The sequence below is a fragment of the Serinus canaria genome, chromosome 3 (genome assembly GCF_022539315.1).
Source record: "Serinus canaria isolate serCan28SL12 chromosome 3, serCan2020, whole genome shotgun sequence".
Lineage (NCBI taxonomy): Eukaryota > Metazoa > Chordata > Aves > Passeriformes > Fringillidae > Serinus > Serinus canaria.
Window position 1 is genome coordinate 73188907 of NC_066316.1, and position 17142 is coordinate 73206048.

Consider the following 17142-nt stretch of genomic DNA (forward strand, 5'->3'; position numbering starts at 1 on the left):
TACAGAGAGAGACATGGATGTAGACAAATTCAGATTATCTGTTTTTCTCCTGCATGATCAGATTGTTACTGGATTGCTCCCTTAGATGTATTTTAAATGGCTTGCATTTATATTCATGGTGTTGCACATATCTGTCTTCTAGCTGTTTTAGATAGATTTTAAAATATCATACTGAAATTTTGTGGAACCTGATAAATTTGGATAGCAAACTTTCCTAAACAGTATAAAATTGTACTATCTAACGCCATACAAGGCTATCCACGATACTCCTTAACTCCTTTAATTACAACACAGGGCATGCAGATCTGTTTATTTGACATTTTTTGAGCAATTTCTCTTCACAAACCTCCATCATTTTTATCTGCAACTCAAGAATACAAGCAATATTTCTTAACAGTCTTGTTTATCAAAAGAATCTCAAGCAGGGGAAACTATGGTGAGCCAAATTTTCCTGTCGTTTATGCAGGAAAACTCAATGACTTCATAAAAACTCTTGTAATTTATACTGCCAGAGCATGACTCCTCTGGTGCATCCACAATATGGAGATTAATAAAACATACTTAAATTTTTAGGGGACTACGTACTGGGGTACCATCAGCATGAAAAACAGTGCATTCTGCATTAAGACAAAAAAGTTGAATTTTGTTTCATGACATTTTTATTCCATTGACCCCTGCATTAAGATAGGTAAATGTAGTGGTGTCTCTGGCTTGTTCCTTGCTTCTATTTCAGAGCCATTCATGGAAGAGAAATCCACCAATGGCTGTTAAAAACCAAACACTCTCTCTGGCTCAGAAAGCCTCTGAGATGACAATTTGTGGTTGCTAGGAGAGTATTTTTGGGAAATATCACTATGTGTTTTCTATATTCTCATACTTTTTTGTAGCCATCTGCCCTCCAATCTGCTGAAAAAAGCGTCTTGGGCTAGATGGCCCTTGTATTCATTAGATTTAATGGAGCTAGAAGCAGACCAGCTAAAATTGTAAAAGTTGTTCCGTAAGTAGGAATGTTTCCTACTTACAGTAGGGATGCTGATTGTCAGAGTGCTTTAGATTCTGCTAGTGACATTTTGCTCTTTTCTAATGACCAGGCTGGCCAAGCATAATTTACCTTTAGTGAATCCACTCTGTGCACAGGTTTTCTGCTGTAACCCTGGAAGACAGGAGTGGGGAGGTGAGAGTGGTTGACAGCAGCATGGAGGAAAGAGTTTTATTCATTTGAGAGCACTAAATACTAAATAAGAAGCTAGAACTCTTGTGTTGTGGTTTTGTGGGTTTTTTGGGTTTTTAATATAGATAATGGATGATGGCTTTTGAGATGAAGTGAGGAAGAGATTCTCCAGTGGGTGTTTTAACAAGGCTGAGATTCAGGACATGCAGCTTCAGTTTCTGCTCTGTCCCAGCAACTTCTCTTATTTCTGGAGGAGTCAAACTGAACTACTGAAGGAATGAAGAGCAAAGAAGGGCCCCAGTTATGAACCCTCTAAATTGCCTTCCCACTGTTGGCTTTGCTTGGGGTCACTGCAGGCAAATCTTTACAGACAAGGCTCTTCCTGGTTGAATTCACCTTTAGGTCTGCCCCTGAAAAGCAGGATGGAAGATTTTACACTCAGTTTTGTAAAAACACTGCTCTAGTGAGCTGCAGCACAAGTTTCATATTAATCCAGTAGTTCAAACTGAAGAAATACAAGGAGGAAGTAATGACTATATCTAAGATCAGCAGAGATGCTACTTGGCCCTGGAGACACCCAGGTGGACGATCTGGAAAGAGATGAGAGGAGTATCTCCTTCTGCTTTTCTCCCTGAGAAATCTGAGTCAGCAGCTGTCTTTAGCAAGATTTGTGAACCAGCTAGATTTAACACCTGAAAACTGTAAGCACTACTGTGAGCTCAGTAAATAATAAAAATGAGTTTACCTTTTTGATCAAGTATTTCTGGCAGGAAGAATAAGACTTTCCATTATACTTCCTGAATGTGATGCCTTTAAAGGATGGCTCATCAGAAATGTATACAGCAATCCTGTTTCAAGACATTCTCAAGAATTCCCTTAATCAGCCATCCATGTTTACTGTACTTATTCATCATAATATGTGGAGTATTATATTCGATATCTGTAATCTCTTTGTTGGTTTTGATTCTTCTGAAATGCATTTTCCCCCCTCCAATGAAAAATACCAAAAGAGCTTTCATTCAAGAAAATATGCTTGGCATCTGAAAGTTTGGGATATGTGGGAGTCACATCCTTTTTGTACAGTTTCCTTTAGCACAGTGGGAGTTTAACTCCTTGCTGTCTCCAGCAAAATTAAGTCAAACATAGGGAATTTGTAGTGTAGATGCTCAGTGCAGGGGGAAGGTTTCAAGGGAAAGTCCAGCAGCTGCTGCTCTCCTGGAAAGAGGGCAGATGAGAGGAAAAGGGAAGAAACTCTATTTGTGTTCACAAACTCTATAGTGCTGTGTCCCAGAAAGGTATATAATTTTGGTGCTGGATAGGGAGGCTTCCTGGAAGCACTTAGATTTCTGAGGATGGAAGGCTCTGCAGGCTTAACAGGCTGCATTTTCAGTTGTTATAGATCTAAAGGATAAGGCATAATATCTCTATGTCAAGCTTTTTGCATAGCTTCTCTTTTATTTCCCAGTACTTCTCCAACTCCAGAGTCAGGGTAATGGCTGTAGAAGTTGATGTAGAAGTAACGGGTATTTGGACTGGAATGAAAATAAAACAATATTGTGATTTTGTTACCTTCTAATTTTGCTTAATCTGGGTGCCACAGTGGCTCTTCCACTCCCTGCCATCTGTAGCTCTTCTGCTTTGACAACCTTGTGTACTGGCTATGGTCTGTGCCACTATGAACAGTTTGCACATTAAATACATTTTCTCCCACTCATGAGCCACCTTCTTCTCTTCACTACATTTGTTCATCTGTGACTATATGGCATGGACATAAGAGCAGTGCAAATGTAGGAAATGTAGATTCTGCAGCACTAGAAAACTGGCTTAGCATCCTAGCAAGGCCTGGACTGCATAGAAGCAAGGAAGCTCTAATGCTCTCTAGCAGAGCCTCTGAGAACACTTGCCCTGTGGCAAAGGCACAGCCATGGGGCTGATTTACTCTTTCTGCACTGGGGAACTGCCAGAGATCATTACAGGAGGGACATAAAAGAAGGCAGGATCTGGCTCACTGACAAAGAGATTTCAGGCCAAATGACTCACCTCTGGAGGAGTCAGACAGTTTTTCAGAGGACATGACTTAGAAGGAAATTCAGTAGCTGGGATTTATTTATTGTTCAGGGCCTGTTGAGCTTTTTTTAGCTCTTAAGCAGTAAATCTGCATACACAAAGAACACAGACTTCAGAGTCATGAGGTTTTAGGACAGACTTCATAAATGGCCACTTGTTGTGACTTACACACAAAAGAAGAGAAATCAGGTTTTTAGTATCTTATTGTTGCTCAGATCATAAGACCCTGGTGCTTGTTTATGTGACGATAGCAAGCTGAGCATTTGCCTCTGGTTATAAACACATCATCTGTGAAAGCATCCATCCTGGAAGATAGAAGTTTTCTTCTTATGAGAAATGTCTTTTTTTTTTTTTTTTTCCTTAAGGTCTCATTGAAGCTTTGCCAAAGAGTTCAAGTAAGAGAGCGTTCTTACAAAACTGAGTCACCAAATGTACTTTAGTGTACTCCTAACTCTGACAGTTCCTAAATATACTGCCAAAGAAGGGCCAAAGTGTTCAGGAAAAGAGCACACTGATAAAAGTATGAACATCCAGTACAAACAGCCAGACACAGACCAAGGTGTCTGTGGGCTAACTGGTGCATAACTCTAAAGCTGCATTACCTTGAAATCCTTCACATTCTGTGCGGTAGTTTATACCTTAAGTCATTCTAGCATTTACTGCAGTATAAACCACGTATGTCACATTAAACTCCTAACTTACCCCGGATATCACTGAAAACTAATTTTGTTAATTAAGTTTTTTCCTGTCTGAAACTGGCAATATTATCATATGTGATAGTTCTAATGAAAAGTTCACTTTTGCCATGTAACTAGTTCTTCTCAAAAAGAACCTCACCAGTAAATTAAAAGGATAAGAAATGGCTTAAAATAAATTGGCATTTATTTCCATTTAAGAAGTCATATAAAAATGTTGGTAGGCATTTTGTAATGTAACATTTCCATATTCAGAAAAATCTCTTTTACATAGGACTAAAAATTATTTGATATCTGCTCACGATAAATTTAGGGTCTGCTTCACTAAAATATGACTTGAAATGGTCTGAATTAAACTCAAAAAACAACACTTCCAGATTGACAGCTTTTGGATAGTTTGAAAGTCCATTTTTAATTTGCCAATTTTGCTACAGATAATATAGCTGCAAACAAAACACATTTACAGAAAGCTTTCTATGTTTAGAGTTTCAAATTTGCCAGTTAAAACCTTGTCACAGCAGTGGATAAACAAAAAAAGGGAGTATCTTTCTGTTGCATGGATGTTTATTGGGGTTTCCTTGTCACAATGAAGGATTATTCAGAAGGTGATCTGAAGAAACTTCTGATAAAACACATCCCAGTGCTTATAGATGGCACTTTCACTACTACTGGCCTGATTTACTCATTTCACTAGGCTTGCTTAACATCACTAGGCTTGTTGTGTTGTGAAAGTGAACAACAATCAGACATAGTGTAGGAAGTCTCCTAATTAGAAAGAAAAAAACACGTGAAAAATTTAAAAAATATTTTACTAATAAATTGCAGCTGCATTTTACAATCAAAAGGAGTTGTAATGCTTTGATGGGATAAATCATGCTGCTAGTCTAAGCACAACAAGGTGAGCTGGAAAAGTAAAATACAACCTCTTCTTGTAAGTAGTTTTTGTACTGGGACCATACCTTGTACTCTCCTACCAGGTAGAAATGGGAGCAGCAGTGGAGGTTGACTGGGGAGATGTGAGGAAGGCACCACGTTTCCAAGAAGCTAAAGATTATGTAAATGGTCCTTTGCATGCTCTTTTCCTGCCAGCAGCACTGTGCAGCATTAGGCAGGAAAGCATTTTGCTATTTTGTCTAAAATCAACTCTACTCAGGGTGCTCCAGTTTTGTCAGAGCTGGAATTTTCACTGTTTATGGATTTGCAGACCTGAGGAAGGATTAAGATGCTTTTTTTTAGAGTGGCAGACATGAGTTTTAGTGGTGTTTTGCTTGCACTAAGCCTCCAGATGCTCTTCCAGAGGTGTGGAAATTGCTCATAGCCCTGTGCAGATGACTTAGATTCCACAGAATATTTAAAATAGCACAAAGTGCCTATATTTAAGTGACTAAGCTGAGACTCAGGTGTCCACACAGAGATCTCTACTGGTGAACAAGACACATCACCTTCCTTTGTAACTTGTGGAGTTCTACTGTTTACAGTCAAGAGAGACTTGACTTTGCTTTCCATGGTCCTCTGAAAGTATTGGCAAGGTCTCAACTCACTCAGATGAGAGCTTACATACCTGACTCCTACACACCTACATCTGGAGCTGAATTGCACTCTAAATTCTGGGGTTTTTTGTTCTCATTGAAACGGGACATTTTTTTACTGCTGTCTAAATTGTGGTGATGTCTAAGATGTCTGCAGTTTGAGATTGAATAGGTCATTAATTAACTCAACTTTAAAGTCTAGCTTGGTGGTGGCAGAAGCAGAACATTCATCTGTGTCTCAGTGGCAGCATAGTAACAGCATCTACAATTCAGTACAGAAGACTACAGAGAGCAAACTGAGAGTTAAATATGAGCAGGCAGGTTCTCCTCCTGCTGATGTGTTCAGTGGACTGCTCTGCTGGGAAGCAGCAGTGCTTTTAACTGAGTGTTTGCTCTTCTTCATTGCAAGAAAGCAAGCTCCTCTCAGTCTAAAAGAACATGAGACTACTAGAAGTCAAAGAAAATATTCTTCACACTTGGTCATCTGTAAATGGCTCCAGCCACTTCTGTCTGTTCCTTAGCACAATCAACACCAAAATGGAACAGAAATTTAAGGAAAAAAACCCCTATATATCAGTCAAAAATGAATTATTAAGGGATTTCTTGATTTTCTTCTGATGTTGCGCCTGAAAAGTCAAAAAGGAGGATGAGAAACAGTCTATTTAAACTAGGTACTAACTATAAATTAGAGAAGCAGCAGGAGGAAATAAAAAATAACTGAACTAGACAGAACTTGAATGGTCTTGGCTGGATGAAGAAGAAATGCCCATGGACAAATTTGGAAAGCTCAAAGATGGTGTTCAATTTATCTAAGTAACTTTGCTCGCTTGGGTTCAGCTCACAAAGCTTGATGCTTAAATAGAATATATAGTCCCAAATTTGGATATTGTAATGGGCAATTACCTTTGGGTGAATAAAAATGAGGCAGATTTTGTTCATCCTATTGCAAATACCTAAGTATGAAAAGTTGAGTTCTAAATATTTGCCTTCCTGACTCAGGACAATTATTAGACATTATATCTTAGGGAATATGCTTTATGGCTTGCAAATAACAGTCATGTGTTCTAATGTATTTAATTTTACTGGCCTGACTTTCCCATATTTTAAGAGCTCTCTACCTCTCCTTGGCAGCAGAAGAAATTTATCTTGCCAGAGGAATATAAAGGGCCTGTAAATGAAAATCAGGGCTCAGTTATTCTATTTCTGAATATCAAGGTCTCAGGTATTAGGCTGTTTGAGATTATTTTAACCTACCTAACCATAATGTGAAAGTGAAGTCATGCAATGAAGGGTGTGCTAAAATGAGTAAAATATTTCCCCCTTCTGTTGTTCTATTTTGTTTCCTTACAGTTAAGAGAAGCATAAAATGTGCAATTGAATCCCGTTCTCTTGATATTAAGATAGTAATTTCATGCACATACCCATACAAACAATGCTGCAATGAAAACTGAATACATTCCTGCAGCCTATGAAAACCTGTAGTAAATGGCCTTACTCTAAATTAACTAATAAAACTTTCCTAATTATGCATGCTAAAAGGGTAAAAGAGAATGATAGCAGGAAATTCCTTCTGCCTCATGCTACGGGTTTGGAAATACAGTGACATCATTCTCACTGCCAGGCACTAGAGGAGATCATAATGGGATATAATTGTTTCTTGCTCATTTGATTGAACTCCAAAACTATATCAAATAACACTTAATTATGCACTAGAATACCATTACAGAAGAGAATTCAGAACTGAGCACTCAGTGCAAGCAGACCCATTTAATAATTACAAAACTCCTGTAGAAGCAAAGAGATAACTTGTAGCTAATTAGTCTGGAATTTTACACTCACAATATCCTTAGTAAATCTAGTGAAAATTAGTTGGGAGCCTGAACATACAGGTTTGCTATAGCTCCATCTGGTACGTGCCCTCCAATTACCCAGCACGTTGGCTGGCTGTTTGAGGGACACATTTGATATCTGGCCAAGTTTAAAGGTCTGCTGGAGGTAAAACAATGCCCACCCTTTTACAAGGGGATCATTGTTGCTCAACAATAAAGCTCTCTGGCTTATTTGAATGTCAACAATTCAGAAAAGTTGATGTTTGGAGCCATCAAATAAAATGTTTTTGTGAAACAGTTTATTATTTCAGTGGTAATTATTTGAATCATTCATGGTAAAGGATGTTTGCTAATGAGAGCTTGGCTGCTGTAAATTCCAGGGAGACTGAATGCTCTTTGTGCTGACAAAAAGGCCCAAATCACTGGAGAGCGACTGACTGGACAAATCATTCATCTATGCAAATGCCAGCTGAAATGGTCAGATGCATTTATTACCCTGCTCATTATAGTAAACAAGGCAGAAATCGTGACTGGCAGTTATCAACTTGCCCTGAAGTGTGATTTGTTCTTCTACCACTATTTAAATGAGAGGAAGAAAGGCATGCCACCAGGGACTTGGTCGGTTTATAAAAGAGTAAATGTCACACAGCCCAGTGCTTAAAGACTTTTGATTGACAAATGTTTTATTTGACATATCAAACAATAATGGTTTTCATATCAAATAGTCCATATTTGTTAGCAGAAATTTAACCCCTGGAAGAGGGAGAGCTGATTTTTCAGAATGCTCTGAATCCAGATGGAAATTCAGATGTAAAAAGAAACTGTCTAACTGGGTGGACTGGAAAGACAGTGGTGTGGAAAGATATTTTTAATGCAGGCTTCAAATGAACTGCTGTCTCAGTTGCTTCAAAAAAGCATCTCACATTGGCAAGGCTAATAGCCTGTAACAGAAGGAAATAAAGGAGTGATTTATTGGTTTTTGTCTTAAAGGAAATACAAGAGCCATTCGGGAGTTCTAAATGGGACCTGCCTCATCCTTAAACTATGTTCCTAGAACACCTATGCTTGTAATAGGACAGGACATAGCCTGATTTGTGCAATGAAAGTATGGGTTTGACAATGAGAAATTTTACTGAAAAAAATGAAAACAAAAAAAAAGCAGAAGAACATAGATCAGAATTCTTATTTGTATCAGAAGTGTGTAATTGCTGCTACCTTTTATTTTAACAAGGACAGGTGATCTGTCATTTTTGAATATGAACCAATTTTTATACAGGTGGTTCTAAGACCCTGTAAAAATATTTGCAAAATCCTAAATCCCCTGATATTAAATAAGCAAGAAATGACACATGATGCTCCATATCATTTGCAGATGTTGTATTTTCATGTTTGTTAGCTGGTGCAAGAGCCAGATGGAAAAGCCTGTATGCTCTGTCCAAATGTGGACATAGTCTGTTTGAGAACAACCTCTTTCAGCTTTATAGAAGTGGAAGGAAAAATTCCGAGTCAGATCCTTTAAACACTTTTCATCCAGAAGAGTAAACTGGATCTCAATAATGAGATCCTGAAACTGAAGAAAAATCAGAGATCATTAGGTATTGCAAGAGGAGAATAAAGTCCTTTGGTTGTGACTCTTGGGGGAAGGGGGGAGGGGGACACACATATGATTCTGCCCACCTGCATCTTCTAACCAATGCATATTGTTAAACTGAGATTCTGCAACCCAGGTAGCCTAAAGGAGAAATGCTAAGTGGAAAAGAAGCAAGAAAAAGAGTATCAGAAAGATGCTTTGGATTGTCTAGGAAATAGAATGTGATTTTAATAATGGCATGAATATGAAAAATACTACCTATTAGCCAGAATGATAGAGGGAGGAATTAAAAACAAACACTGTCTATATAATGCTTTACAGCTCTTGTGAATCAAACATTAAGTGGTTCATTCTCTCATTAGCTCTGTGAAGTAACATCATTAATCCTCCTTTGTGATGGGGGAGCATCTGCATACATAGATAAGTGATAGATATTTAAGGTCACTCAGCTGGCTGCAGCCAACCTGGGTGTTATAACCTAGAGCATTTGATTTCCATGTGTGTGCATAGCTATTACTGTAAGCAGGAGTATGTACAGACACATTTCCGACATGCTGAAAATTAACTTGCACTGCACACCTCTGCTATCAACATTTAAATGTTCCTACTTTTTAATGTCATAAAAAAGCACTTGTCATTGTGGTTATCACTACTGTCATTAGAAACACAGGATTTTTCATTCCAACCTGAAATACTGACTCTTATTCCCAGTATCCTGTGTGTATGGAGGTAGGTTGGCCTGGTGCTTGAGAGTAATACCCTTGGCTAGTCAGGCATTGCTGCCTTGCTTATGGAAAGAAAAATCATCCATAGATATCCTGAAACCACAAGGACAGCTGTTGAGACATAGCTTGCAGACAGAGGACTACAAAGATTCTTGCTCATCACAATGCAACAGTAGTATTTGATTTTGAGACATTGTGCAAGGATAACTGTCAGAAGATAATTATTGCAAATGCAGGGAAGAAAATATTCCCATTTTTTTCCTAACATGGCTTCTATTATTAGGGCTAAGTGCCCTCTCTTACTCTGATCATAATAAATTCTGGATACACATATTAAAAAATTAAAAGTAATTTGCTACCAGCATCTGTTTTGTAGGCATTTTGACAAGACATCTTCCTGTCTTGGGATACATCCAGTTCTTAACCATGGGAGTCCCTGCTCCTCCCCCCTCCTACGCCTTCCTGTTCCCCTTTGATCATTCTCATTCTCCTGATTTCTGACTCAGTCTCTCAGAAGCTGGTGTGTTTAAATGCTCCCACTGGTCCCCCCTTCCAGCTGCCATCCATCTCTTTCAGACCTGCCATGACATCCCAGAGTCGTTGCTTCTGCGCGTCTTGAGGGTGCTGTCACAAGGGGCTGATTTAACACAGTGGAAGAGGCAGACAAATGGTTGGCTGCAGACACAGGACAGGCCAAGGGAGCTTTGTAAAAGCTATAAATAGCCCTCTTGAGTTTGAGGATTTTGCAATGAAGAAGGCAAGGTGCTAATGAGGCAGGGAGGAGCACCTGCTCTTCGATGACACTGCTGGCCTCTACCTTCTCCACTGGAGAAAAAGTTAAAGGAGTTGATTAATATAGTTCAGGAAGGTTTCAGGATTAATTTTCAGGGATGTGAAATAATCAACATTTTCTCAAGCAGTTAGTAGGTTCAGTCAATAACAATGCAACCTTCAGAACTATGTGCCCAGAATAAGTGATCATCAGGAAGCCAAGCCAAGACAACAATCAATCTAAAGGGTTATAATAATAAAATAGGGAAAAAATTCATAAACAGTCTTAAATATCTTTCATTAATGAGTACTGGAAGCTAACAGCAGGCAGCAAAAAACACCAACCCTGTCCAATTTTGCTGGTTATTCCAAGTAATTTGGTGTCCCCTGTGTGGAGATGAGTGGGCTGCTCTCACATAAGCAGTTTTCTGTGCATCCCAAACCCATGCAGGAGCTGCAGATGTCTTTGCAGCTTTATGCTTGGACTGGTGACCCCTAGCTATGTCCTCCAAACAGTAAGGAAAGATTTTGATGCAGGAACAGAGAAATCAACAGATTAGAAAACACCCCAAACCAACAGATTCAAAATAAACACCATTCTTCTTGGGAAACTGCTCTATTTAAAAACTAAGAATAAAATCACTCTGCCCTGAAAAACATATTCCAGTGTTCTTAGCAACTGCACACTGCTACCTTGTTTCTGGATAAACTAATTAATTGCATTACCGGTAACTCACTGACAAATCTCATGATATGCTGGAGGAAAAACCTCCAGGAGGAACTGACCTACCTAAGATCTTCCTATTGCTACTTTATACTGGGTTAATTCCAGTCACTTCAAAGTGTAAAAGTCAATACAGAAGCAGGCCAATTCTTTTATATATACTTGTAGTCAAAAAATATTGAATGGTCATAATTAGGGGAAGTCATTGGCATATGTGCCTCATAGCCTGAAACTGAAGGGACAATGGAACAAATAAAACAAACTGTGAAGATATTTATACATTTAAAAAATTGTTCCTTACACAGTCTGAGCTGTGTCCAATACAAAGATATCAGCCTTTTTATTAGCCTTTTCATCATTCAGAATTCTTTCAACAATTGCCTCCAAATCAACAGGACCATCGATTTCCATGAGAGCATGAATTCATGCTAATGGTACATTAATTCCCAGGATGAAAAATTGAGGTATCAGATGCAACAGCTCAAAAAATGAAATCTTTAGTGCTTAAGTAAATAAGCCTTATGTTGATCAAGAAAACTGTGCCTAGGTCTTCATTAACACACCAGGAATCAACCCACAGCTGATAAAATCAGAGACTGTAAAGGTTTAACAGTGTGTGACTGTTAAACCTTTACAGTTGTGTTTGACTCAGCCTGAACATACCTGTGGTCTTTACGTTTCTCAGTGCTGGTAATTTTATAGCTAGGACCCGTCACCTCCCATTTTGCTATAAGACCTCTCCAAAGCAATCATGACGTGTGGATGTAGAAATGGAATTATTTAAAAATAATGCCTAGTTCTTCTTGTTTGGGATCAGATAGAATTTACTCCCAGTTTTCTGTATTTCCTCCTGGCAGTGTTTAATGGAGAACTTACATGTAGATGTTCTGCCCATTACAGTTCCCCTGTGTACTAATATGACATCATGTTGCTTGATATTGCCTCCCACTAAGCCTCTACTTATAAATATAACCTAGATCATGAACCTAGTTTATCAATTAGGAAAACCAGCCAAACACTTGAAGAATAGATGACAATTTCAAAAGTTAGAAGGTTCCAAAATAGAAGGAGATTGTAACTAACAGCTTGCTTGTTTCTAACCAGCTGTAAGAAGGAAATAGAGTATCCAGCCTGCTAAGGTGGAAAATTCCAGTCTAATTATTAGTCAAGAATGGAAAAACCCAAGACCCACCCACGGCTTTTATATTCTGGTCATTTGAATGCCAACATGGTACCCATGCATACTTCAGAAGCCACTTAGTCCAGTTGTTTCTATTGCTGTAGCAAGTTCATTACTAAGCAGAGAATGCTTGGGTCAGACATTTGGCTGCGCACTGTGCTATTTTGTATTTGTACCATATCCACACTTAAGGGACTTTCACAAATTAAGGAGATCAGAAATGTTTCCTGAGTGTGTGTGTCTGCACATATGGAATTTACAAGCACACATACACAGCATATGTTTTAGCTGTTGGTATAGCAGGGAAAGAAGGTGGATACAAGCTTCTAGTTAAAAGCTCCAGCTCATTAAGTCTTTCCTAAAATTGGCTGCAAAAAGCTTATGTATTTAGGGAAATGTCACTTTCTTTACTTACACATTATCTGCTCAAGACAAAAAAGACAAAGATCAGAACTAGAGATTTCTTGCCAGGTTTACACACCTGCCCTAGCAAGATGAGCCCTCTTTCTCAATCCATTTCCCTAGTTTTCTCTACAGTCTGGAAAAATGCTTGAATGACAAGCTCAGATGGACAACCGGAAACAATTTATCATCAGCTCTGAGAGGAGAAAATTTCTGCTGGCAAATTGACCTTATCTCTTTGAGAAGATTGCTTCCTTTTTTGTGCCCTTGCTTGTTGAAGAGAACTCATTAGGTTAACCAAGAGGTCATTAGGTCATTAACTGCTCAAGCTGTGGTAGATTTCCCATGACTTTTTAAAGCTTGCATATGTTTAGACCTTCCAGACTTTCCTTCTCTAAAATTCAGGAATAATTTTGTTTTAAAAGAAGGCAACAAAAGAGGATGCTGAATTCTAATATACATTCTGAACTCTTCCATCACAAAATAAGCTTTTCCAAGTGCTTTGTACATTTCCTCGTCTCACTTTTTTTAATAAAACACAGCAAGCACTATAACGTTAACTTTTATAGACACCTTTTCTTATATTGTCTTTTGATCCATCAGTTTTACTTTTCATACATGTGGTATTCTTAGCGATGGAGAAAGATACTAAATAAGCATATGGTTTTACTGTTGGCATATTTACATGGCTGAAAGCAGCTTTTCTGCATCTGTGGATGCACATGCTCTTTCTGCAAGAAAACTTCTGCCCATCTGATATTTCATAACAGAAGCTTAAGACATCAGTTGCAAAGAACTACCTCCAGCTTCTGCACTCAGTGCTGCTGATAACAATGCTAACATTGATCCAATTTGAACAGCAATAGGAACTTTACAGTCCTTTTCAATGCTTTCCAGGTTTCTAAGCCCTTGGTGGAATCATCTTTCTGTTTAGCATCTGCAATCTTCAGCTCTGCTGAGTTCTGATTTGACTGATCATGCCATTGTGAAATGTGGCAGCAGTGGATGAACCACTGTTTTGTAGCCATGGAACACAGTTGACCTATAAAAATATCTCTGGTCATATGAATGTATTGTAGAGAGTTTAAAATAGGTATGTGATGCTTGATGAGAGGATGACAGTGTCTTTTTGTGAGGCTAAATGACATATCTCTATTGAGATCAATATGACTCAGATGTGCAAACACTGAAGTACTGCACTGCAGCTGTATCTATTCCCCTGGTTTTTGTGCTGAAAAATGCAGTGTGGACATTTAACACATCTATCTCAAAACTACCCATCCTCTGCTCCTTGCTTCCAGACTGTTCATCCAGCCATTATACATTAAAATATTAAATCACTGATAAATTTCTAAAGAAAAATTACTGGCATGATAAATGATACTTGAGCTGATTAAGAATTACTACCATCAATATCATAAGTCTGATCAAATGCTAATTGTCTTTCTAATTGTTAGAACTTTCTTTTCATTGTGAAATTACAATGAGATATTGTTTAAATGTACCTTACAGCTCTCTTGTTATAAGGCAGGAATCAACTGTCCCTGTTCCTTGAGTGTACCTGCCTGTGATACCTCTCTGCACTGCTAGCAGGTTGCAAGGAAAGCCTAGAGTAGAAACAGCCAGCAGTGCACCAGGAGCACTTACTTTTAGAAATTTGACATTCAGAAGGTTAAAGCAGCAAGTCTGGTTTGAAGAAAGTAGGTGCTTTGCCAGAATTGCCTCTGGGAAAATTTTTTATGGCATAGACACCTAGAGCATTTACTTGTCTGCTGGAAGAGAAAAATGGTGGTAGCCCAAGGGCTAAGGGAATTTCCTACTTATTCTTTCAATTGTTATTCAGGTTTCAGCCTTACTGTATATCTTCCTAAAATGTTGTATAGGTTTTACAGCCCTGCTCTTAAATTTCAATTGAATGCAGGAACAAGCTGTGCAGTGTCAACACAAAAGCTTAATAAGATTGTATCTATCTCTGTCTCTTTAGATCCCTATATGAAGCCTATTGCTGGTTAAAATTAGCATATTATCCTTACTGGATCCTACTGTCGCTGACAAAGGATTCTGTTCTAAAACTTGTCTGAAGATTCTTGCACAACAACCTCCTTGTATACAGTAGATTTTGCTATCTCAGATTCCCTAATCCTCATTAAAAATCTCATAAAGACCTCAGTCAGCACATCCTTTCCAGGCTTTAGGATTACTGCTCATATTTCTGCAGAAAGACAAAAAGGAAAAAAGAAAGACGTTTAACCATGATATGTCTAGGTAATACTGTATTTTGATAAATCAGGATATTCTCACTCTTTCTGCTTTTTTCTTAAAGCTTAATTACCTATCATGTGGAGTATTTACACAGCGAGGGCAGTGCACACCCATTCAAATGCTGAATCTGTTACTGTCATATAATTTATAAATATATAAAATCATGTATACTAGGGACTTTAGGGGGACAAAGCAAGACATCACCCTTGCTCAATAAATCTGTAGCCTAAATTCTGTGATCTACCAAGAATTAGTAACAAGCAGCAGAGACGCAGATGAAACACAGAAATTGTTTAATAGCATATAAAATTTAAGCAGATACTTGTACTGTGGCATATTTTTCTCTTTTATCTTTTATAAAATACAAGAAAATAAAGATAAAATGCAGTAAATATTATCAACTACACAATACAGCATTTTCATAGAATATAGCAGAGAAAGAAATAATGCTACACAAAATATTGGTACATGGGAAAAAAACTCCACAGGGAATAAAAGATTTCCTTTTGAAAAAAGAGTTCCAGCTAACATAACAGCCAAAGAATTGCTAGGCGTGGCTCATGGGAACACCTACAAACTTACTCAGTCTCATTGACTTAGTATACTTTCTCTTCCATTTCAAAGAATATATGTAATTTCACATATCAAAAAGCAGTAAAGCTGGTCCAAAAGGCAGTGAGATGTTTCCCATGCTGGGTTAATATCCTGGGATGCAGAGGAAGCCAGAAAGAACAATTCACACCAGTGGCAATGGTGTTATGCATACGCACTCTGTGCTGCTCTGCAGTTAGCACTTGGCTAAGTTTGTTGTATTAAAAATAACTCACTGATTAAAATGATTTCATTATTTTTAGGGTTCAGTTTAACACTTTAATATACAAAGTTTTGCAAAGTGATAAGAAAATTCAGATCAGTTCCCTGCTGGGAGCAGGACCTGGTGACTTAAAAGTCAGCTAGTTTCCTGCATGAATTGTTTACTTACAAAACGTTTTCACAAATGATATGTTAGAAATAGCAACACAGGCCTCCCTTGTTTGCAAACTTAACTAAAGTGTTACCCTGTTTCCACTGGGAGTTGTCTTCTAGGTGTTTGCACAAGGCTCAGGTAAGCCTCACTGCTCCATCAGCAGATTATTTGTTCTTACTATAAATCCCTCTGCAGTGCTTTTCCGACAACTGCTTTGCCTGGAAAAGGGGATCTGGACATCTTTTGTGAGTGTAGAATGTAAATGAGCCTTTGACCTCCACAGACCAATAGCTGGTGTGTGGGATCTTTACCTCCTCCTGTGGAAAGTTTCTCTCTGGACATCTTAATTGGTTATCACAATGGTGCCTTGGGATGAGTTGAAGTACCTGACAGGTCTAGTCACCTGTCTTGGGAGCCAAAAGTAATTGAAATGCCACCATTGAAAGACACTCCTTTATGTGCCTTTGGTATACACAGAGACATAACTCTTTATCCATGCCACTTACATGGCCTTTCCATGCTCTATGCCTATTTTTGAAATAGCAATACTCCTACTGACTTCAGTTAAGATTTCCCCTCATGAGCAAGACAAACCACTGGTTAAAATAATGAGAAAAACCTGAAGAAGAAGTGGAATGCTGTTAAAATATGAATTTGGTGATTACAAAGTTTGATTAACACAGAGAAGCCAAGTCTCACTCTTATGTTACAAACAGAAGGTTTCCTGTACTGCTTTACCAGTGTATTTCCTTTCAGCACAGTGGACTATTTCTGGGATGTACTCTATGCCTAGTTTTACTGTTAATGTGGATATAGAAATATGTATAAAGTGTTCATGTGCCATAGCTCACTGGAAATTATCTGTCAGCTCCAGATGTGGATAACTGTTGAATAAAAACAGATCATCAATTGATTTTTGCAAAGGCTGTGGAATGACAATTTGACAGTAATTTGGAGCACATCTTGAATGCACATAGCATGACTTTGAGACAGCAGACTAGACAAAAAGGACACTGTCACCCAATGCCCTCTATCCCCTTCAATACATACTAGTCTTTCTGCAGTTTTAAAATGCCACATACCATTGAGCAGCCTCTGCGAATAATGATGGAGTTGGTTTTGTAATTCCTCTAGCTTGGTAAGGATGTGTTCACACATAGCACATCCTTATTTTCTGTCTGAAAGCTTGAGGATGGTCTATGTGAAGTGAAGAGACATGTACCTCCAAA